The sequence below is a fragment of the Mustela nivalis genome, assembly GCF_964662115.1.
Source record: "Mustela nivalis genome assembly, chromosome: 7".
Classification (NCBI taxonomy): domain Eukaryota; kingdom Metazoa; phylum Chordata; class Mammalia; order Carnivora; family Mustelidae; genus Mustela; species Mustela nivalis.
Genome location: NC_139026.1, coordinates 140,446,076 through 140,469,906, shown reverse-complemented (window position 1 = coordinate 140,469,906; position 23,831 = coordinate 140,446,076). Strand labels below are relative to the sequence as shown.

At 43.1% G+C, this 23,831-nt stretch overlaps 1 long non-coding RNA gene across 1 annotated transcript in view; it reads left to right on the top strand.

Annotated features, from left to right (window-relative positions):
* Positions 1-1,345: 1,345 nt before the first annotated feature.
* LOC309870382 overlaps positions 1,346-23,831 on the top strand; it is a 173,324-nt gene continuing 150,838 nt past the window's right edge. The window contains exon 1 of the long non-coding RNA XR_014314547.1: positions 1,346-1,405. This is a non-coding gene — a long non-coding RNA (uncharacterized lncRNA). The remainder of the gene's footprint in view (positions 1,406-23,831) is intronic.

Here is a 23,831-nt window from a genome sequence, read left to right as displayed (position 1 = left end):
CCATGTTCTGCTTTTTCCTTTTTCCCTTTTCCCCAGGAAATGGAGAGTGAAACCGATGACCAGCAAGGTGTGTTGTCCCACAATAAATGATGTCGCTTTGGGTCTCCTATCAGGAAGCAGAACGCTTGCCGTTACGTGGGACTGACTCACTCTCATCAGTAAACTCGAAGGAAACAGAGACCACGTACTTCATTTGTTTATTTTTTGCTTGGTACCAAACCTGATGAACCAATATTGACTCTCAACAGGACATTTATGCTATGAACTCCTACCTGGAAACCATCCTGTGCTGTCTCACTTCTGCCCTTCTCCCACCCAGGCTGGGCCTGATTTTCTCATCCTTTTTCTCTTGTTGCGACTGGGGGACAGGAATGGGCTTTGGAGGGAATTAAAATCAATTAAAAAAATGTGGGCTTGGGTCCCCCTGCTTTGTTAAGCGTGGTTGTCAAATGTGGCGGGAGCTTGTGGAAGGGCTTGGGAGGGGAAGGATGCGGGGAGAAAGGAGAAGTTTGCACACACAGGCATGGGGGCGGGGGGTTGCTTTGCAGTGGTTGGAACTCCTTTACCTGGGAATGTGGTCCCTGAATGAATTCTAGAGCTGCTCAGCCCTCCCGTCTTCTGAGGACAAAGTGTGGCTTTTGCTCCCCCATCTCACAGGCCAGGACTGACTTCCCTCTTTTGTGATTCTTGAGACCTCTGGTTGGAAGTAAGTCACCTGCTTATCTCCCGAACCCTGGCGTGGAGAAAAGGACAGACCAAGGACATCCTGGCTGAGCTGTTTGCTAGGGCTAAGAAGAGTGAAAATCTGCCCCTCGTCCTTGCAAATGTGTTTTCCTTTCCTTTGAGTTTTGAGTGACTGGAATCTGGGACCCTAAACATATTTTGTTATGTAAATGCATCCTCAGCCCCTTCCAATCCCTTCCACAATTCCTTAATTACAGAGCAGGCGAAGAGTCCTTAGGAAGGCCTGAAGGAACTGGCCAGGGTTGCCCTGTTCAGAGGGCGAAATCTGGGTACGTATTCTAATTTTTGAGCAGAAAATGGGGGCATTTGTATGCACCCAGGTTTGGGAAAATCCCCTTTGGATTTTTCTGGTTGTGTGTTTGAATCCACTTCGTTTTGGCTGCGGGCTTGCCTCCCTGAGAAAGGCAGCAGGGCAGCGGCTGAGCACAGTGAGAAAATCAAGCAGAATCACAAAGGTCGCTGGCCCTGCAGGGTTCTCAGACTCTGAGGAGCCAAGCTGTTTACCCCAACAGCCTCCGGACCACTCAGAGACAATGTCTGTGTTTATACAGCTTTGTGGCCTGAACTCCTCGCAGTGCCTGGCACCTGCTAGACATTTCAGTATGGCTCTCGCGTAAAGAAATGGCGCACAGTGGAGAGACGTCATCCCTCTCAGTGCCAGGTGAGGGACACTTCTAGAGATGCTCTAAGCGTGACTGGGGAGTGTTTCGCCCATATTTGAGCTCCTTCTCGCAGAAGGATGAGATTAAAGGAGTAAAGTGGGGAAGCCTGTTCCCTGGGGCGGGGAGATGGTGGGTACACTGAGCCTCAGTCTACCAGTCCGGGCTCGAGAGAGTTTATGCTGGAGAATGAGCTTTAAAAGTGCTGGGGATGCCTAAATATTGAGTGCCATCAGCTCAGGGCATGTGTAATTATGATTTTATTTTTTTCATTCTGTTGAAGATCAGCTGTGGTATGAGATCGATGAACATGGTCATTCTTATTGACTGTACGGGGCTGCCAGGAGTCTGGGTCTGGGTGAAGGGCGCAGAGGACGTGGTCGATTGATTTAATAGAGGTCACGGTCGTTCCTAGACAGAATCCAAGACCATGCTCCACCAGGAGTGTGAATGGCGATGCCTTTGCCTCAAAGAAGGGTGTGTTCGTTCCTTTGAGGTATTTCAGTAAATTTTTAGCCTATTCCTTTCAGCTTGACTTCTTGCTGTTTCTTCTTGTTGTTGTTGAATGGTTAGCTCGGTTGAAGAGTTCATTTGGTGTGTTTGCAGTAGGATGTGGGTATTTTCCACATCCTTGAGTTGTGAAACCGTCTTGGAGCAGTGTTTGCCTCCCATTTAAATGTGTGAATTTGCAACATGGAGAGAGGTAAAGTCCAGGGCAAACCTGTCTCTTCCTAGCGCCCAGGGTAACCTAGGCCTGGGTAACCACCAGGAGCTCCAGGACTTCCAAAAAGCACTGCTAGGAAATCCCATCATCTACTCCAGCTCCGCAAATGAGGAGACTCGTTTATGAATACAATCAAATAGGCAAATGCAAATGAAAGACCAAAAATCCAGCTCAGAGGAAAGTACCAAGGGAATCCCAGCTTCCAATGAGTTTATAATTCATTGGGGATGGGCGTACCTCATCTGCACGGCGCGGGGGTGTGGACGGGGAATGGGATCCACATTTCTCATGGAGAAATCTACAAATATATACAAATCAGCAAGATGCAGATGAAGCCATCATTTCTGAAGGAACGCAGAGGAAAAAGAGATCAAATGTGTGCTTAAGGGGAAAACATCCCAAACATAAAATGGCTTGAGTGGATGCATTTTTGTCGGTACGGTTGGAGACCGAAAGGTTCTGACTCAGAGTGGAAAATGAATAAATTTTTTTGTACGAGTGAGGATAAGTTACAGCCACATAACCAGATAGGGCCCTGAGCTATTGGGAGGACAGGAAGTCGGTTGTATACTTTGCTCTGCATAACCTTCTGTGCAGAAACACAGAGGGATTTGCATGAAGCTTTTCTTTTCCATTTTGTTGGCTGCTTTCAGTGTGTTCGATGAATCAGTCATGCCAACCTTTAAAAGTTAGGGAGAAAAAGATTTGAAGAGAGAATGGTGGCATTTCTAAGCTCCACTGAAGCCTGCTGGATTAGGAGAGCTTCAAGGATGATGGTATTTCTTATTTTCCTCCCTTGACACCTTGCAAAGAGCGCAAGGCCTGTCAGAGACACTATCTCATTAACTCTTTCAACATCCCAGTGAGAGAGGTGATGCCAAGAGCAATTTGTTATCACTTTACAGATTCAGAAATAAGACCACATCACTTTCCAGAAGCTGATTAGGAATCTGGGCTATTTCATAAAAGTCACCAGGAGATGTTGGTCCATTCCTAGTCTTTGTCCAGAACTCTCATCTCCTGCCCATGTCTCTTTGATCAGATGTCTGAAATGATAAAAAAGAAGAGAGTATAAACACATTTTTAACAGATTATGATCTTCTACGGTTTCAGCTTTGGGCTTACTTGAATGGAAAATCTCTAACCTTCAGACATGGTCCATATTCTAAAACCCCAAGATTCATGAGCAAATCTTTCTGGGAATTTCTGCATCCTGGTTTCGCATTTCCACTGAAGGGCCTTTCTTTCCAACACCGCCCTCCATCTCCTTGACTGTATTGTGGGCTCTGGGGAGGGAGACATCGTGGGCTTTTAACTTCCTCAGCGCTTGATGCCTGGCAAGGAGTCTCTCCAAGGCAGGCATTCAGCGAACAATAGTTGACTGCTTGAGCAGCGGGCTTGTTGACAGGTGGGACACCCCTGGCCAGCCCCCGAGTTAGTGATTTAACTTCAGTCTTGGTTTTGTCCCAGTAAAGGCTTGGGGATATTCCCTCCAGAAGAGCACATTGTGCTGTCTATGCTGTTGTTAACGGGTGAGTTTTTGGAGGCCCAGCCTAGCATAACAAAGTGTAAAGAAGTTGGAACTTTTCCAAGACAGGCCCAATTTCTTGATTTGAACAGAGACCCCCTGGGTCCCACCCAGCTGGTTCCATAATGGCGACAAGTTTAGATAGGACATCCAACGTCCCTATAGAAACCTCACTGCTTCCCCGTCCCCAGTCCCCACCCCCTTCCCACACTGTGTCCACACCAGGTGTCTAATTCGGTCAGTCAGGGACCCTGCCCTCACCGGGTGTGGACAGCTCACATTCCGTCCGTGGCTGACTATCAAGCCGAGTTACCTTGTTTTGGTGAAGAACTTGGGTCTCTGGGCTCTCCATAGCACAGACTGCAGCCTTGAGAAATAAAATGGGCTTTTCCCCATAAAATCAGCGGGCAGAAGATCCCTCTTAGCTACTCTGCTCATATCACAGATGACCCTTGACCCAGTTAGACCTCCAGGAGCCTCCGAACAGTTGGGTGTTCCTTGACTGTCCCAGAGGGCAGCTGTGCTCCATCAAAAGGCCATAAAGGGGTGTGTGTCTGTTGGGGGTGGGGGTGGGAAGAGGGGGGAGGGGGAGGGGTTGGTTCTCAGGGATTCCTCTGGGCTTTGGCCTTGAGTGGTTCCCTCTTTTCCTTGTCTCTCCCTGTCCTTTAAAGGATATCTGAACTCAATTTATTTTCTCGGCCAGGGATTCTGAACTTTGGGTGAGCAATAGAATTCATTTAAATAAGGTGAAAAAAGAAGTGACAGCGGAGGCACTCCCTATCTTTAAATTTCTGAATGTTTCTGGCCTCCTGAGGAAACTTCCACAGCTTTAAAGAAACCCCAGTGATATTAAAATGCAGAAGATTTGCTCCTTCTTCTTTTTTTTTTTTTTTTTTTTTTCCACTGGGCATGCGAGATTCAAATTCCTTCCCAGAGTATGGAAAAGTTGGCTGGTTTCAGCTTGTCCCTCCAGGAAACTCAATTAAATTGCACGAGGCAGGCAGGTTTTTTTTTTTTTTTTTTTTTTTTTTTTTTTCTTTCTTTCCATTTTGTCAGCAGCTTCATTTATGGGTTTGTAGTGGAGGGACTGGCCCTTTAGGAGTAGGGTCCTAGAAAAAACTTTTGCTTCATTTGAAGTTAAAAACTTTTTTAAAAAAATGACCTTCTTCTTCTTTTTAAATCTGTGATGTTGGGGAGCCTGGGTGGCTCAGTGGGTTAAGCCCCTGCCTTCGGCTCGGGTCATGATCTCAGGGTCCTGGGATCGAGTCCCGCATCGGGCTCTCTGCTCAGCGGGGAGCCTGCTTCCCTCTCTCTCTCTCTGCCTGCCTCTCTGCCTACTTGTGATTTCTCTCTGTCAAATAAATAAATAAAATCTTTAAAAAAAAAAAGAAAAAAAATCTGTGATGTTTGCCTTCCTCCTGTCTACTGTAGTTTTCAAATTCTTAGTTTCACTTGCAATCTACCTTTTGAGCTACATTCATTTCCCTTGGCTACCTATGGTTTGCACAAGTTTTGTGGTTGTGCTGTCACTCTGGTCATCTTAGCGATGTGGAGTATTTGCACAAAATAGAACAAGCCTCTTATGTTCCTTTACATCTTATTGGGAGCGAGGTAAATTTTATGCACACCTATCAATACTAGAAACCTGTTCTCTTTCCCATCCTGCCAACAGGGAATGAATTTGCCTGTCTCGGTGTTTCCTCCCTCAAAAGATCAGCAAGGATCTGTCTAATAACCTTGTTCTAATCTGAGCGAATGGATGCATCTCTGCCTCCTTCTATTATTTTCCATCTGTCATCCTGTCTTTCTCTTTCAAAGTAATTGTTCTCTTCCAAACTCAGCAAGAGCTGACAGGGACAGAGCTTATCATCCAGGTATAATTCATGAGGACGGATATATCAAAGAGTCATCGGAGTGTGAATTCTGGAGTCAGAATGCCTGGAACTCTGGTTCTGCAGCTTGCCCGCTGTGTGACTTTGGACTTGTGGCTTAACTTCTCTGAGCCTCTTTCCTCTTCTGTAAAATGGGGATATCCTTAGAACCAACGTCACTGGAAAGGTTAAATGAAGTACAATGTGAGAAGCTCAGCGCAATGCCCACCACAGAGTAAGAACTCAAATATGGCCATCAATACTGTTACTAATGTCAGTCTGAAAGGACATCAGTCCCATGAGATACCCTGAAAAAGAAAGCTATGGTCAGCTCAGGTGGGGGAACAGTGTGTATTAATCTACCTCTTGGTGATTCAGAATGACGTTAACATAATGAAGACTCAGAGAAGACTTGTCAAGAAAAATATTTATTTTATTTGAGTCTATGTTTACCCAACTTATTTGTCTCTGCAAACTCTCTTCTTCTCTTGAATGGTTCTTGGAACACACTTGGAGAAATGTTAAGCTGGTGTGATTTTTTTTTTTAATTTTTTAAAAATTTATTTTTTTAAGATTTTATTTATTTATTTGATAGAGATCATAAGTAGGAAGAGAGGCAGGCAGAGAGAGAGAGGAGGAAGCAGGCTCCCTGCTGAGCAGAGAACCCAATGTGGGGCTCGATCCCAGGACCCTGGGTTCATGACCTGAGCCAAAGGCAGAGGCTTAACCCACTGATCCACTTAGGTGGCCCCCAAATTTATTTTTTTAAAGATTTTGTGTGTTTATCTTTGTAAGAGAGAGTGCACACAAGCTGTGGGGAGGGGCAGAGGGAGAGGCAGGCTCCCCATTGAGCAAGGAGCCCGATGTGGGGCTCTATCCCAGGACCCAGGGATCATGATCTGAGCCAAAGGCAGATGATTACTGACTGAGCCACCCAGGCATCCTTTACAATTTTATTTTATTTTTTTGAGAGTGAGAGGGTGAGTGTGAGTGAGTGTGGAACAGGCAAAAGAAGAGGAAGAGAATCTTAAGCAGACTCCCCGCTGAGCGCAGAGCCTGACATGGGGAATCAACCTCATGATGTTAAGATCACGACCTGAGCCAAAATAAAAAATTGGACACTTAACTGACTGAGCCACCCGGGAACCTCTAATCCAGTGTGATTTTAAACCACTCTCTTCCCCAAATTACAGAAGTTTGCATTAACCCTCTGTGGAATTGACTACATTGATGTATAACAGATAAACCCCACAATTTGCCCCAAAATGTATCTTGGTCAACTTGAGAAACACAAGGGTGCATGCCCTGAGGGCCACCTGGTGATCTGACGTGTTCACTGGTCCAAAATTTTTAACCATTTTTTTTCTCTTCCTCCTTGTAAAAGTATCAGTTGATTTTAAGCCACTTACGCCTAAAGTGAGTATCTAAATTCTTACCCAACTTTACCCCATCGATCTGATTCTGTTATGAAGTCCAGCATCCTGGAGCTAAAAATGTAGATATAGACACATGATCACCTTCACGGTAGATACAGAGGTATTTAGCCAGCCAACGGCGCTAACCAACGCACGGACCGGTGCTAGCATTGTGCACTGAGCAGGTGAAAGTGTGACCGAACGGTTATTATAATAAGGCAATCCTGTCCCCTACAGGTCCGCACTCTGATGGGACCCCTACAGTGTGTAGATGAAGAAACAGAGTGGTGCCTCCCACTGTTTCTTAGTTTTTAAATCCAGTGTCTTGAGGGCAGCGGGTAGTGGAAGAAAACGATTATAGAACCAGTGGGATTGCCTTTGTAATCTGAGATCAGGAGACTTCTTTATCTGGAAAGGTTTAGAACGAGGGCTGTGATCTCTGAACCACGCTCAGGTTTGGGATGTGCATGTGGGGAGCAGCTGGTGTAGGGTCCAGGTGAGCTGTGGAGAGGGACCGGGCAGGAATGCCACCAAGGGCGTCCCAGGGAAGGAGCTTCCCAAACGGGGACTTCTCTCCCGGGCTAGGCTCTGAGTAAAGGCAGAGCACAGTGTATATGCTCTTGTTGGGGAATGAGGATTCTCAGGACAACCCTCCCTGCAGATACGGTGTTCCATGGTCTCTATACCTGTACTCTGGAATATAGTAGCATCACAACCTGATCTTAAATTAAGACCTCAGTTACTCACAGCCCCGCCCCCCTGCCCCAGGGAAGGGTCAGGAAGGGCAGCCCTGCCACTCCAGCCCTGTATCCTTTTCCGTACCTCATTTTGCTTATTTACAACACGAGGGCTTGAAATAGATTATTTCTTGGTTCTCTTGGAGAATAAAGATTCTGGTGCTATGTGCAAAGCGTTCTGTTATTCCCCTGTCTTCAGGAATTGTTACCGATCGTGGAGTACTCTCTGTTTTCCCCCCTGAGGTGGTTTTTAGTTTCCAGAATGGCGTGTATTAATTTGGAGCTCCCAGCCCTGCCCCTAACCATGACAGCTGCAACTAACCAACTGGGTGATTTTTCACAATTGAAAATGTTGGAAGACGTTATGGTAATTACTCTCTGGTTAGTCAATAGCACAGTTAGTAGTAAAAATGTCAACTATTTAACAACCCACCAGGTACTTTTCCTAAGCTGCCCTAAAGGCAGACAGTGCCAAACACTATCAGTGTTATTTTCTTTTTTTAGAAGTAAGCTGTATGCCCAACTCAGGGCTCGAACCCACAACCCTCAGATTCAGAATCCTACGCTCCCCAACTGAGCCAGCCAGATGTCCCAATAGCTATCAGTTTAGATCTTCCTTCTCAAACCCCCGGTCCCAGTTTAAGAACGGGGCGAGTGTTTCATCTGGCCATAGGAGTGGACTTGGGAGGGAGAAATTTTTGTCAAAATGGGGCCAACTCTTGGGAGATAATATAATGAGCTTTATCCCTCCACCTCCTTTCCCTGTGTGATGTTTTGTTTGTCCTGTGGTCCTGCAAAGGAATGCCAGGCAAAGGGCATGAAAATGAAGATCAAGTGTTTCTTTAAGAGAGGCCCCGTATACAAACAGAACCCTGAAGACAAAACAGGCCTTCTGGAGCCACTGTTGGTGGGTGCTGGTGTATTCTATGGGAAGAGCGCCTCAGCCCCAATGAGGTAAGTGCCTGTGGGTGTTGTCTCCTAATGCAAGAAGGGGGCTTTCTGATCTCTGCTCTAACAGTGATAATTGAGTTAAATCTTTCACTTCCCTGGTCTCCAGTCTGGGCACAACAGGTCTCCTATGAGAGTTGGTTCTAGGGGCTGAGACTCAGCTGTGCCCTAAGTACATGGACATTTACCCAACTTGTTTGTTTTTTTTTTTTTTTAATTAATTGAGATACAGACGCATAACATTGTATTCATTTCAGGCATATAACATCAGGATTCGGTATTGTATATAGGGCCAAAGGATCACCCCAAAAGTCTAGTGAACCTCATCATGTCCAACTTGTTTTTAAAGCCATGTATTCCAAGATTTTAAGAAAGTTATTCCCATTAGAAAAATACATTCATTTTTGTCATATCCCTTCCGAAAGTTTGAGTATAGAATTAAAAAAAAATAATAATGGTTGGGTAACTGTTGGATGAATACGTGAATGGAGGAATTCATGAATAAAAAGGAAAAATGAATGATGATAGAGTGAGATCAGTCTCGCAAACAGTGGTCCAGGAGTGTTGACGGGGCCGCATCTCCCTGCTGCAGCATTTGAACCCCACCTGCTATTTTTACAGACCTGACAGCAGTACTTCAACCTCAGACCCATCCAGGGCCCTCAGGGGTCTCCTACTCCCTTTTTACTGGCCCATTTTCACCATCAGGCTTGTAAAGCACAGGCCAGAATGGAAAAGAAGAGACGCAAGTCGGGGCACGTTGTATTTCTTTCCGGCTCTCTGGCATGACTTTCCCTAGGTCCTGGCCTGGTTTTCTTTTACCCCTGGTCATGTAGTCTGGTGAATTTTATAATGATTGTGCTCAGAAGGTTTCTTCTGTACTGCAAGATTCCATTACCATGATTCGGTTCTTCTCCAAATAGGAGTGCCCAACGAATCACCCCTGGAGAATTAGAATGTCAGAGGAGAGGTAGAATTTAATTCCATATCTGTCTTGAAATTCTCCTTTGATTTAGGAAGTGATATACATAACACCTATAGGATAAAAGATGAAAGAAAGGAACAATCTCTTAAGTGAGATCATGGATTGTGCGCTCAAGATACATACCTGTATTGAAAGAGGTTCTGATCCCCATGGTAGACTAAACCTTTTGGAGTGTGGCAGTTAGACCCCATAGTAGGTGCTCAGTTAACATTTTTTTTTTAAAGATTTTATTTATTTATTTGACAGAGACAGATCACAAGTAGGCAGAGAGGCAGGCAGAGAGAGAGAGGAGGAAGCAGGCTCTCCACTGAGCAGAGAGCCTGATGTGGAACTCGATCCCAGGACCCTGAGATCATGACCCGAGCTGAAGGCAGTGGCTTCCACTGAGCCACCCAGGCCCCCCTCAGTTAACATTTTCTATGAATGAATGGATGATAAAATTTTAGAAATTCCTTCCTTTGATGTTATAACAGCCCATCTAGACTCTGTAGGATTTCAACATTTAAGTATTTTAATTTAAAATTTGTTTTTGTTTTGCATTATCTTTAAATTTACTCTAACTTTCTCAGAGCGTGTACTCCATGCTGTATTCTGTGGTTTGTAACAGGCATACCAGGGAGAACAGAACAGATGAGTCCCCTGCCCCTCGTATGGCTCTGGTGTCATGGTGGAAATGGGCATCACACTCTATTGTAAATATGTAGTTAAAAATTCGGAACGTCCTATGAAGGAAAAGAACATAAGAATACACTGTGAAAGAAAATAATTGGCTGGAGGGGCTGGGATGTACTTCAAGTTCAGGTATTGTTGAGGTCCCTGAGCAAGTGACATTTCAGCCCTCATCTTAAGAATGAGGGATGAGAAAGCAGGGAGAGGAGAAAAGGCATTGCTAGTGACAGGATGAGTGTGTAGGAAGGACAGAGGTAAGAAAGAGTTTGAGGGCATTTGGGGAACAGGCAGAGAGCCAGGTGGCTGGATCATAGAAGATAAGGGTGAAGGAGGTGGTCAGAGAGTACAAGTTGAGGCTGGAGGAGCAAAGAGGGGGCATCCAGGAGGGCTTCGTGGCCAGGGAAGTGAGTGCGAATTTTATTCTAAGTGTGATGAGAAGACACAGGGGGTTTTGCCTTGGAGATTGACCTCATCTAATTCATATTAAAATAATTTAAAAAGGCTCCATGACCAGTGTGTGGAGAATGAACTGGAGATGAGCAAGAATGGGAGAAGAAAGACCATATGGACAGCTGTGGTCGGATGTCTCCTCACAAGCTTCTTTTCATCAGAGAGTGAGGCTGGGCCATGAAGGAGTGTGGGTAACCCAGTGACAGAGCATTTGAGAGATGGTCTGAAGACCTGAGTTGAGGTCCAGGCTCTGAGACTGATTCTTTGTAGACGCCTGCGCGAATCAGTAAACTTGACTGGAATCCAGATTTAGAATAGTAGAAGCGGTCACCGGTGCCTGGAGATTCTCCTTCTCTTCCTCTTCAGAAGACCTTTTTTCTCTTACTCATCTGGAAAATGCAAACCATCCTTCATAGCCAGTCCTCACTTTCTCTTGTGGTAACATCTCTCATCCTAGAATATTTACTGGTGTCCCTGCCTCACTCCCAACACTGGGTGTAACTGAAATCATGTTTTAAAATCACGTTGTTGATCGGCTGATTGATTGATTGATTTACTGTTGCAATTTTGTTATCTAAACCCTATGTAGAGGGCTTTGCTTAGAAATGTCTGCAAGGGGAAAAAACTATTGCTGATTCATTTCTATAAATCAATGTTTATCTCCTTAAACACTCTTAAATTTTGGTAAGTTTCGCTCACATACAGGTTCTCCCATTCTGGATTATTTTGAGGGAAAGTTGTGGTGCTGTGGGTGAGATTATTTTAAACATTATTATAAAGGTTTTAAATATTATTTGAGAGGTCTACCATAAGATTTGTGGGGGAGAGAATTGTTCTATTATTCTTTTTCTAGAATTTGTTTACAAAAAATGCTTGGATTAACGCAAACAATAGGCTTCTGGCTGATAGCAAAGAAGGGACGTAGGAAATTACAGTTTGTCATAATGGCTCTCTGAGGTCTTCCTGCTATTATCTTTTTAACCCTCAATGCTCACTTTAAGTCCCATATTCTTCACAAAGCCTTCTTGTCTGGGGGCCAATATTGTACCCACCTCCCCTGAGCTTGGGCCATTTAAATGAGGACAGTCTCCACCAGCATTGCGGAGAAACAACGTGGAAGGAAATTGGGTCCAAACAACGTGGAAGGAACTTGGTGACCATTGAAGGACAGCAGTTCACCTGCCTGGGCTCTGGGCTATCACAGGAGGCAGATGTCAGCTGTTCTGTTATTTGACTCACAACATTATTGATTTTTTTTTGAGTGGGGGGAATAGCTAAGCCTTTTATTCTATCTATATAAAAACTGGCCCCTGGAGCAGAATGCTATGGTAACCAAAACCCAAAATATGTGTTATTGAATCGGATGTTGGTATAACAGATAGGATCATCTGGAGATGATTTTTTAGAGTGTAGTAGCCTTTTTTAATGAACTAATCCATGTTTGAGTCTTCATTTTGGTCCATGTTCGCCTCTGCAGAACTTCCTTAGTACTTTTGATTTGAATCTTAGTTCTTTCAGTGACTAGTCCTGCATGCTGGAGGAACACTTAATGTGTCCTAATAATCATACATGGGCCTATTGTTTTATAGTTTTCAGAGTGCTTTTACATTTCTCAGTGCATTCAGTCTTCCCCCAAATTATGAGATATTGGGATTTATTTATCCAACATTTATCGGATGTCTTTTACATGCCATCTAAAGGACCGGGTCTGCAAGTAACTTCTCCAACTGGGGTTTTGTCTAAAAATGATTTCACTTAAGAACAAATTAGAAGGACAAATAGGAGTCTCCAGTGAAAATATTGTTATCATGCTATTTTTGCATCTCCCTCAAACCTGGGTCGTTAAATATTGTGCCGCAAATTGCACAGCTGGTTAATGTTCCATCTGTTGGATGGGTACTTATCAACTCAAATGCTAAGCTATTCAGAATTTCTAGAGGTTTATAAAATATATTGATTAAGTACTTCAGTTCACAATAATTTTCATTTACATATTTCCATCCATGGATTGTAATGGTGGAGTAAAGAACAAATCGTATTGATTGTACCCAGTGAGGCTGTGGATCTATCTGTCAATAGTGAGTTCATTAAATTCTTAGAGCCTAGGAAGTGAGTGCTTTTGGGGGTAAAATGTTGCAGACCAGTACCAACTTCAGACCAACTGGAAACAGCCCTTGAGAAATAGTTGAATTATGTTGTTTCTCAGAGTACCTAATACAGTACCTTTTTTTTTTTTTTTTAATCATGTTATAACTCAAAGGCTGATGGATGATTTGATTTCTTCCTGGGTCACCTTGTAAAGACAAAGAAGCAGAGGCATCACGACAGCAGTGAGGGTGATAGCAAAATAAAATATATGAGAGAGGAGAAAGAATCACCAGGCAAAAAGATGGTGGGTGGGCAGGGGAGGAAAGAGCTGAGTGGGGACCTGAGCACGGAACAGAATAATTAAAAGAACTCAGGGCTGGTGGGAAAATGGGGGAAAAAAACAACTGTAAAAGGAGAAGAACTAGAAACACTGTCTTTAGCCCAAATTAAATAGCTTGGAACAAAGAAGGTGAACAAAATGACTCTTCTGTGTCTAGGTGCCTTGTTCAATGTAGCTTGAAAGTATAAGGATGTTGAGATACTGAGATTTAAAAGACCTTGAATTTATTCCCAAAATACCTGCTGAGTTCTTACTCTGTGAAAATCCTGGAAACTTAATGATGATGTAAAGAGAGTGAGGAAATTGCCCCCTTGGAGCTCACAGTCGAGATCAAGGCATTGTAACAGACCCACGTTCTTGCGACCCTCCTCTGCCTGCAGAAACGGGAGCTGGAGGAGGTGTGCTGTCTTTATCCCACCTTCGGGATTAGAACAGATGCAGCATTGAGGGGGTAAGGTCTGGACAGCCGAGGTTTCCAATTTCTTTCACCTTTCCTTGCCTAATGAGGAAAGGACGTGGCCATAACTGGGTTTGAGATGGGGAAAATGAAGTGGTTTCCTGAGACATCTGTTGACCTCTGTCAGCTCAGTAGAAAAGGACCCTTGATCATAAAGGTTTTTGGCTTGACTTCTCTCTAGAAAGTGTCCCCCAGATCATCACTATGGTTTCTACTGGTGTCAAAGCATTGCTGAAAGAATTTTTTTGTTTGTTTGTTTTTACTTTAGGCTGACAGGCTTGCACTGTAACTATATCTGCTTTTCTACATCTTTTGTTTGACTCTGGGTTGACCTTCCCTTACTTCATACTTGCTAAAAAGAAACATATCTAATACCATCCACCTTTGTGATAAGAGCAAGGGAAAACAAACAGTGGAAAGGCCTTTTAGAAGCAGATGACCTAATATGTATTAGCTGTCAGAGCCATGCTCTTAAAAGAGGCCAAGAGACTCCAGGGATGTCCACCATGGGGTTATCATGGGAAGGAAGCTCAGGGTTTAGAACTTTGTTCTGTGCAGTTCTAGGCTAACCCTGGTGATAGTTTGCCTTGCGTGATAGATTCAGTGGATCAATAAAGTGAAATGTAATTTCTTAGCCTATGATTCTGTTTCACACCATAATTTCTACATTCAGGCAAGGATTAGTGAGCTCAGACAGATAGTTAGGTCATAGCATGAGGAGGAGCCTCCAGGGGTATCCAGTCAACAATCCAGTCAACAATTCCATCATCCCCTTGGAATGATGAGCTTCTCCCTCACCTCCATTTTTCTTCCCTTGGTTTGACACAAACTGCTCGAAGGTCACCGAAGCCCCCTAGGTTGCTCTAGGAAGAGGACTTTGGGCCACCTCAGGGACGGGAAGCTAAAATACAATGTGCGTCTGTGAAATATCAGTTGCCCTGAGTATTTTCGAGAAATGTTAATACTGACGATTTTCCTGGCCTCGCACTTGCACAAGTACCATTGTCTTCAGGCAGAGAGAAGAGGAGATTAAAAAAAAAAAACCAACTTTGAGTTTAAGAAAGAAATCCTATTTAATTTATGTAATTGTTTTAACGTAGATGTCATAATGTATTAACTGACGCATCGACCGAGGAGAAAGACTTCTGAAGATGATTTTAGGTTTCAAAAGCCAAGTGTGGGGATTAGCGAATGTGTTGGAGGAAGGAAAAGAAGGAGTGCAGATATGCAGAAGGAGGCTCCAGCAAGGCAGGCATCGGAAAGTAGGTGAAATCCCAGGATTTCAAGCAGTGGAAAGCCACCATGGGGGAAGGCTCCCAGATGTCGCTTCCATTTCATACCTTCACTCCTGTGCTGTCCATCTCCGATAGATAACTCATCACACTTCATGGCCAGCCCCGCCTTGGACTCTACCCCACCTCCCAGGCTTCTTCAACCACCTTCTGATCATTATACTTTGGTATTTAATAGGCATCTCAAAATTAACACTTAAAAGATAGATCTTGGTTCCACCTTCCTTAAAAACTTATCTATCCTTGCCCCTGGTGAACCTTCTACTATATAGATATAGATATATAATATTTAGTATATTATTAATATATAAATTTATATAGATTATATAATTTTATATGAATTAAATAATTTTATATAAATCATATTTTAATAATATACTAATTATATACTATATACTAATTATATATAATATTTAGTATATTATTAATATATGATTTTATATAAATCACATATTATTATTTATATGTATGATTTTATATAAATGATGATATGATTTTATATAAATCATATATTAATAATATACTGAATATTATATATTTATATTCATATAAAATTTATATTTTATATGATTTATATAAAATTTATGATTTATATAAAATGATATTTTATATATCATATATATCATATATATTGTATATATATTATATATACTAAGCACAATGACTAGGTGCTTAGATTGGGTGCTCCAAGCCCATCCAGTGGCCCGTGAGTAACTACAATGATCCCGTCACCTCTTCATCGGCATTTCCTTGCACTGGTCACTTCTTAGCCTGCCGTATTAATTAGCTTATTCCACAAATATTTATTGGAATACTTTCTGTGTGCCTTGAGCTCTTCCAGCACTCGGGAGAGATCAGAAAACAAGGCACAGAAGAATTCCTGTGCCCTCAGAGTTCACATTCGGCAAGGGGAAGTGGACACTAAGGTGTACACACAAAAAGTTAAGCTTGGCAATGACAAGTGCTTTGGAAAAAAGAACATGTTGGATGGATGAGGGGCCAGGGTCCAAGGGAAGGTTGCAGAGGTGGTCTGGGAGGCTATAACTCAAAGGTGAAAAGGAAGCAGAGTTGAAATAGTTGAGGGAAGTAGCCAAAGCAGGTTTTTGGGAGAAGAGTGTTCTGGGAGGGACAACATCTAGAGGAGAGGTCCGCATGTAAGAATGTGTGTGTGGTGTGCTCTGGAAACTGTAAAAAGGCCAGCGGTCTGGAGAGTTCAGTATGATTTACTTTACATTTAAGAAGGATCTTTGTAGTTGTTGCCTTGAGCATAGACTGTCAAGGGGCAAGGATTGGGGTAGGAAAGAGGTCTAAATTTCTTGCAATGATAGGCCATGGCTAGGCCCCAGATGGCTTACCTTAACTTACGTATTTAAGGAGAGACTCACCAAGGGCTGTTTAAGTGACCCTGAGACTGAGTGCATCCTCTTAACTTTATAGTCTAGGTGCAGACTGTCCTCATCCCCATTCTGGAAGTCTGCCACAATCTGGGTGGTGAGAACTGTCGTTTGCACTGGGTAGCAGCCGTGGAGATGGTGAAGAAAGATTGCATTCTGGGCTACTGGGAGAGTGGAGTCACAGTTTCTTGCCTGATTGCACAAGGTGGGTCAGAGAAGGAGAGGTGTCGAGGATGCCTCCCAGGTTTTGGCCTGAGCAAGAGCACAGTTGCCATGACTTGGGATCGGGATGTCTGTAGGACGCTACTTCTTTGATTCAGAAATCTGAATTCCAGATTCTGGCTCTAACACTTGCAAATTGTGTGATCTTAAGCGAATTGCTTGACTTCTCTGATTCTCCTTATCTATAAAAAACAATGATCGTGGGATGCTTGGGTGGCTCAGTCAGTGAAGTGTTGGACTTTGGTTCAGGTCATGATCCTAGGGTCCTGAGATCCAGTCCCATATTGGACTCCTTGCTCAGCTGGGAGCCTGCTTCTCCCTCTGCCTGCTGCTCCCCCTGCTTGTGCCCTCTCGCTCTCTCTCTCTCTCTGACAAACAAATAAATAATAATAAAAAAAGAATGATCGTTAATTTACATAGAATTATAGGAATTTAAAAAGGTGATATATGTATTAATATGCTTGGAAGATAATAGGTACTCAAATGTTACCTAAGTGATACTCAAATCAGTTTAAAGATTCCAAAGTGTTTCCACTTGTATGAAAGTGTTTCCTAAAAATACAAATCCCAAAGGTACGTAATTCATTTCAAGTCCATGAAAAGAAATGCCTTTTCAGTTGGTTAGAATGCTTTAAGCTACACTTCCAAGAAGGTTCCCTTAAACAGATTTAAACAAGGAGGAAAACTTACCTTACATAAGAAAAGATATTATTTAGAGTGATGGCAGGGTTTCCTTGATACATTCTTCAGGGAGCCCTTACCTTTCCATGCTTTCACTCCGCTGAACCCAATATGTTGACTTGGTCTTTGGGTTGGGCGTCTCATAGTCTCAAGACAGCTGCTCGGGTTCTAGAGATCACATCTCTACATGGTCTGAGGCGCGTCAGAGAGGAAAGCTCCTATCAGACTCTGTGTTCTGTCTCTTGGCCAGAGTTTCATTACATATCTGACACCAGGCCTGTTGCTGGCAAAGGGGAGTAGGTTTGACACTGATGTTCCCAGGGGACGTGTACTGACGGCAACATTTTCTCCCTGGAGTTGGGGCGGGGCCCGTTTTCCACAAGCATATGACCTCTGATACTTTGAACAAAAATAGTGTTCTGCTAGCAAGGAAGAAAGCAGGGGAGGAAGGAAATGTTTGTGGTATAGGTAACCAACAGTGTTTTTCACACCATCCTCATCTTTTTTGAAGGGAGGAGGGAGCTGGTGGTTATGGCAGAACTCAGAAGGAGACTATGTCATGATGGCGGAGAGACTGGAAATTGCAGTTGTGTGGCCTTTCTGCTCCGTCATTGACGGTCCTTTTTCAGTGCCATTGGTTCTATAGCCCAAATACATCATGAGCACAGGAAAACGCCCGTCACTTGGAGAAAATGGCTTTCATGACTCTTCTGGTTTTGTTTTTATTTGGTGGGTTTTTTTTAGACAATCCATTTGTCCTGCAGACGTGAGTGAAGGGACACAAAATCAGACCTTGATCTAAGGAAGGAGAGAAAATATAATACAAAGAGAAGGAACTAAAGAGGAAGTAGACATTTAGGATACAAATACACTAGAAGACACGGCAAGGAGAATTTAAAGGATTATTTTTCAGAGTAACTAGCGTGGAAAAAGCACCATTATTCTGTGATTTTCCTGTTATCTGGTGTCATTTTCCTTTACTTCTTAACATTGGCCTCGTATTTAGCGTCGCTTCATTTTCTATCTGAATAGCTTGTGCTTAATTCGTTTGATGTTTTTAATAGTGTTTTAATCATTGTATATGATCATGCAATGCCCCAAGCACATTGGCTGGAAAATGGTTTATAAATAAAATTATTGTTATTATTGTTATCTTTATCTCTTGTAACAATACTCATTATATTAAGATTATATCTAGGGTAGAAATAGTTCGACATATGTGATTATATGTAATCAGTCTATTTTCTCTCCTTTTTTTAACACTGTGCTCGCTCTCAACTTTGTTCTTATCGCTAAACAAACTATGGCTTCTAAGTTGCGAGCGACTCTGATTTGCTTTGAACAGTAATTCTTTACAGGTTTCAACAAGAGTTTGTTCCTGGTAGGACTGGGTTCCAAAGGAACTCCTTGTTCCCAGGGGACGTATGTTGATGGCAGGTGTAACTGTACGCGGAAATTGAGTTGCCACCATTTCCACCGGGAGCCTAGGATCCTGAGCGTTTCCAGAGGCGAAAATTGTGATTCGTAAGAATTAGCAGGGAGGCCAGGTTTAGCTTGATAACGGAAATAACTGATAAATGTCACTACTGTCGCATACCGATGGGGCTGGCGGTGGTTGTGAGCTCCCCATCAGGGGGAGTGTTCAAGCCGACTGTCGGGCAACTGATTTGGGACTCTGTGCAGAGAATTCAGATGTTCCATGAGGGTGGAACTCAGCGGCCCCTCAAGTAGATTTCCTTCCACAGACTCTACGTGTCTTAGTTTGTCTCTGTGACTGAGAAACGACGTTGACTTAGGGCCACGTGTCCAGTGTCCTTCAAGGGCAAAATGCAATGCACTTTCTAGTCAGCACATTTTGATATGTTACAAAGAACATTATGATGCTTATCAGTCTTAAACAAGGGGTAATAGTTGTCTGGCGGTATAGCTGGTTGGTTTTGGGGGTTAGAGGTTCAACTGCAGATCAAGGTTTCCATCTCTGATGTTCTATGTGGGTCAGAGCATCTCCCTCTTCTCTGTGTCTGTTAATGGTCTGTAGTTCGTAAAATATTGGTAAGAGGAAAATTGTATTAGTTAAAGGTGTTATTTTGAAGGCCACTGCCTGTGCCCTCCACCCGCTCCGTGCTTTTGCCAAAGCAGGCTGCTGTTGGCATCAGAATTGACCGAAGAGGAGCATCAGCAATGCACATGCCTCCTGAGCATCCAAAAGACAAATCCAGGCAGGCAGTCCACTGAGAATGGTGCAGCAGTAGGAGACGTTAGGTTAAGGCGGACATGGCATTAGTGAGGAATCTGAGGCCACTTTGCCAGACTCTCTGAACAGAGATGCTGGTGGCTTTCGAGGGGACCCTAATTAATTAAAAAAAAATACAATGAAAATTATATTTTGGGTTGTCAAGTTTTCAAATCTAGCTCAACTCCAGATTTTTCCGAAACTCTTCCTGGGCTATGTCTTCGCAAATTTGGAATCTTCTCTGAGTTCCAGACGGTTTAGGAAACCCATTTTGGTCCTGAAGTATGTATTTTATTCCTACTAAACTCTCACAGTCTTAGATGTGAGCCAGGTGTAAATACCTTTAAAAAAATCAACAAGTAATTTTTTTGCAGTTATTTTTGTAACCATCAGATTCTAAAAAGCGTTTATATATCTGGTTGCATGTATATATTTTTAAAATTTATTTTGTTTTAAAGTTAAAGTAAATGCCTCCTGGCCTCTCTCTGTGAAATTTTTTTTATACCCAAATTCCACTCCTCATATTTGAGTTTGCTCACTCCTATGAGATGTGTCTGTAGAAGCTGACAAGTTCCTAAGCTCCTAATCCCTTGTGATGGTAGGTTTCTTTGCAAGGCTGCTGCCATCGGGGCTAGTTCTAGGCAGACTCATGGTAGACCAGGTGTCCATGGTCTCTTATGGTTTTGCTGTTTTCAAGCATCCCGGAAAGATGCCAGTTTCTGTTGTTCAGAGTTTTTGATGTCATGCCAGGTATTATTCGTGTTTTCAAGTAGAGTGTAAGTGTGCAAATAAGAAGTAACTTAGCGTCAGACAGTACTGAAAGGCTGAGAGGCACCTACGAGATGCCCTTTTGGCAAGGATGCGATGCAAAGAATTGACGTTCTAACCTTGGACCAGCTGCAAAGAGGCACAGGAATTCTCACTTAGGTAAGTAAAAACTCCCTACGGTTCTGCTTTTTTAAGTTTTTATTCCTCTCTTGCTTGATAGATGGGGAAACAGGAATGGCAGCCCCAAATGAGCAAACAGAAACCTTCATTAGTCCAGTAAACTTGCACTATAATCTGTCACTTAACGCCCTCAAACCCTGCTACATTACATCCCAGGGGCCAGGAGTTCTCTTGGACAGCCTGGCTTGGCTTTGAGGGGTCAGAGGCTTTTCCAAGGGAAATGAACAGCAGCTTCATTTCAACTCATCGAAGACCCTCTTTGTTAGAAAATCCTTGCCTCTGACTGGGTCGAGCAATGATAGTGTCTAGTTTAGTATCACAAGGAAGGACGGTCAGATGCCAGGTTCTAAGGGCTGCTCTAGCTCAGCGTTTGGTGTGTTCGATACACGTGTCAGGTCATGGGAAGTTCAAGTTCTCATTTCACACACATGGGTTTTCTCTCACTCATCTAATTTTTCTTTTCTTTTCTTTTCTTTTTTAAGATTTTATTTATTTATCAGAGAGAGAGCGGGGAGAGAGCAAGCACAGGCAGAGGCAGAGGGAGAGGCAGGCTCCCTGCCGAGCAAGGAGCCCCATGCAGGACCTGATCCCAGGACGCTGGGATCATGACCTGAGCCGAAGGCAGCTGCTTAACCAACTGAGCCACCCAGGCCTCCCTCTAATTTTTATTTTCAAATTCTTTCACTCTTTTTAAATTCAGGTGATTCAACGTTTCCTTTTCAGGTTTGAGCAAAATTTAGCTACAAAGAGGGTTGTGTATCCATTATGGAAAAGTCTTTTCCTTTGACACCTAGTTCTGTGCTATTCTCTGGAATAATTAAACATCTTTGATTTTGTGAAGAGTGACCTATGTCAGTTTATCCTAAGGTTGATAATTTCTTTTTCTGAATAGTTCCTTTCTGATAACTGTCCTGGAACTATCACTTTCCTTTGGGTAAACCCGGGCCGATTTAATTTCTCAGTGGCCTTCTAGTGGCTTTGAAGAAAGAATCCCATTGGTTAAATTGGAAAATTAAAAATCAGGCTAATGGACATCCACTGGTTTGATACCCACTCTCCAAAGCAAAGGAAACAGTAGCCACTGAACTTCTTACTTGTCATGAAACTTTTAATTTCCTTAAAATGGCTATATGTAATGTAAACACTTGCTGTTCTTAATATTTAACTGGCTATATGCTCTATTAGATTTTCTTATTGTTTTCTATATTGTATTTTAATTTTCCACTGGTGTGTCCCTTTTAAAATTTTGACTCTAGATACATGCTGTGTCTCTTCATATTCCTTACTGCAACACGCACGAGGCTGACCATTTGGTAGGTACTCACCATGTTTATTGGTGAGTTCATTGACCAAAGTCTCCTGAGAAAGAAGTTGTGGTATATATATAGAATATCCGCTCTCTGTCGTTGGTGATTCCTTGCTAGTCCTTTTATTTGAGTGGCTTGTGAAGATCCTGATGTGTAAGGTAGGATGATAGAAAGAGGACTTTTAATGCTGGGACATTCTCTGGTGAAGTTCTAAAAATTTCTTGAAAATCTTTTCTAGGAAAAAGTAGAGACTTTAATTTTCATTCCATCCTCTAGGGCAAAGTTTCTCGACCATGGCGAGGTTGCTATGTGGACCAGATCACCCGCGGTCGTGGAGGGCAGTCTGTGCACTGTAGGAATTTATCCCTGGGCTCTATCTACTAGATGCCAACAACAGAGTGACAAACAGAAATATTTCCAGACATTGCTTGGTGTCCCCTGGGAGGCACAATCACCCTGCTTGAGAACCTCTGTTCAAGAGCAATGTCTACACTGGAATCATTTTGACGTAAAGAGCCAACGGAAAGACCAGAGATTATTGCTCTCTGAATGTCAATGTTCTGGCCTTTGGGGGAAGTGATCCCAGGCCATGTGAAGCCTAATCAAGGCGAAAATTAACAGCAATTGATAAAAGTGTCATCGTGTGTCCCCTGCCCTCCTCCCTTCTGTCTTCATCAGGGAGAAAATATTGAGGGCTCCATGCTGAACACTGACAAGCCTTGCCCATTGGTGCTCAGCACAGAACAGGTAGAACCTTTTCCAGAACCTCCCTTGCTGCTGGAGTTCTGGCCTCTGTGGGAGCAGACTACTTTCTCCATAGCTGATGCTAGGTTTTTGGTCTGGGGGCTCTTGTATGGGAAAGCATGATTTTGTTTTATTATTATTATTATTATTTTTTTTTTCCACAGAGCTATGGAAGGAGAACCAGCAGATAGAGCATCAAAGCAATGAAAAGCACTTGCCACATTCGGGAGTTTCCTTCTCTATGTCAAATTCTACTTTTCTCTTTTTGTCTCTGGTCCCCAAGTCCTACAGTGGCAAGTGATGGTTTGACTCTTGGGGGTATGCTACCTCTCAGGCATGGAACCACTTCTCAGTGACCAAGTCTGATGAGCCCTGAGTTGGAGGTGGAGGAGGAAGCCTTAAGTTTGCAGCTGAATATTTGAAGAGCTGCCAATCAAAAGCAGAGTCACTGAAACTTCCCACTGACCCAGATACTCTGCTATCTTGAAAGCTTTATCTTCTAAGACAATGTTGACTAACAGCTTTTCTTTTCTTCTCCTTTCTGTTTTAAAAGAATAACAAATAAGCTTAATTCTCCTCAAAATCTTCAGCAAATGCCTTTTAATCCAACACAATGGTAGTTATTTTAAGAAGGTTGGCAAAGGACTCTGGCGGTTTTCTACTTTTCGGTCTGAGTTTTTTTCCTCATACAGAAACATTCAATCACATTTAATCTTGGCTCACACCAAGCCACATTAACTTTGTTTGCACAGAACTGATATAACTGCTTTCAGCTTTCCTATTCTCTCTTTGTCTTCCTACTAAGCCTTACAATTTAAATAACAGATTAAAATGCACGCGTGCACACCTGTGTGAACACACACACACGCACAGAAGAGATTGATAGATACCATATATCTTTGCTCACTATAACTTCTAGGACTGGATTCCACACACAGGGTATATTTGTTGAAAGAAGACAATGGTTTACCAAAGCGCCATGTTTACATGGAGGGAGGGAGGGCGAGAGAGAGAATGAGAGAGAGAGGGAGAAAGAGAACGCCCTCGGGAAAATACCTGATGTTTGAATGAAATGACCCTCTGAGAGGACTCCTTGCAGAGGCTGGAGAGATGTGCTGCCAGGTGTGAAGCGATTGAAGTCTTCCTTGCCCAGCAGAGGTGTTGGTGACTCCATTCCCCAGAGATAAGAGTAATCCAGACATCACTCATCTATGTCACCAAAGGGACGGGTCCTCTGTGCACCTCAGATGGCATTCCTCTGGTTATTGTCTGTCACGTAAGCTTGGAGTTTTGAACAAACCCTTCAGTGCTCTTGTGGCCCCAAGTTTCTTCTTCCCACCTTCCAGCCCCACCCGATTTCTTTTAAATGATTTTTTTTTTTTTTTTTTAAATCAT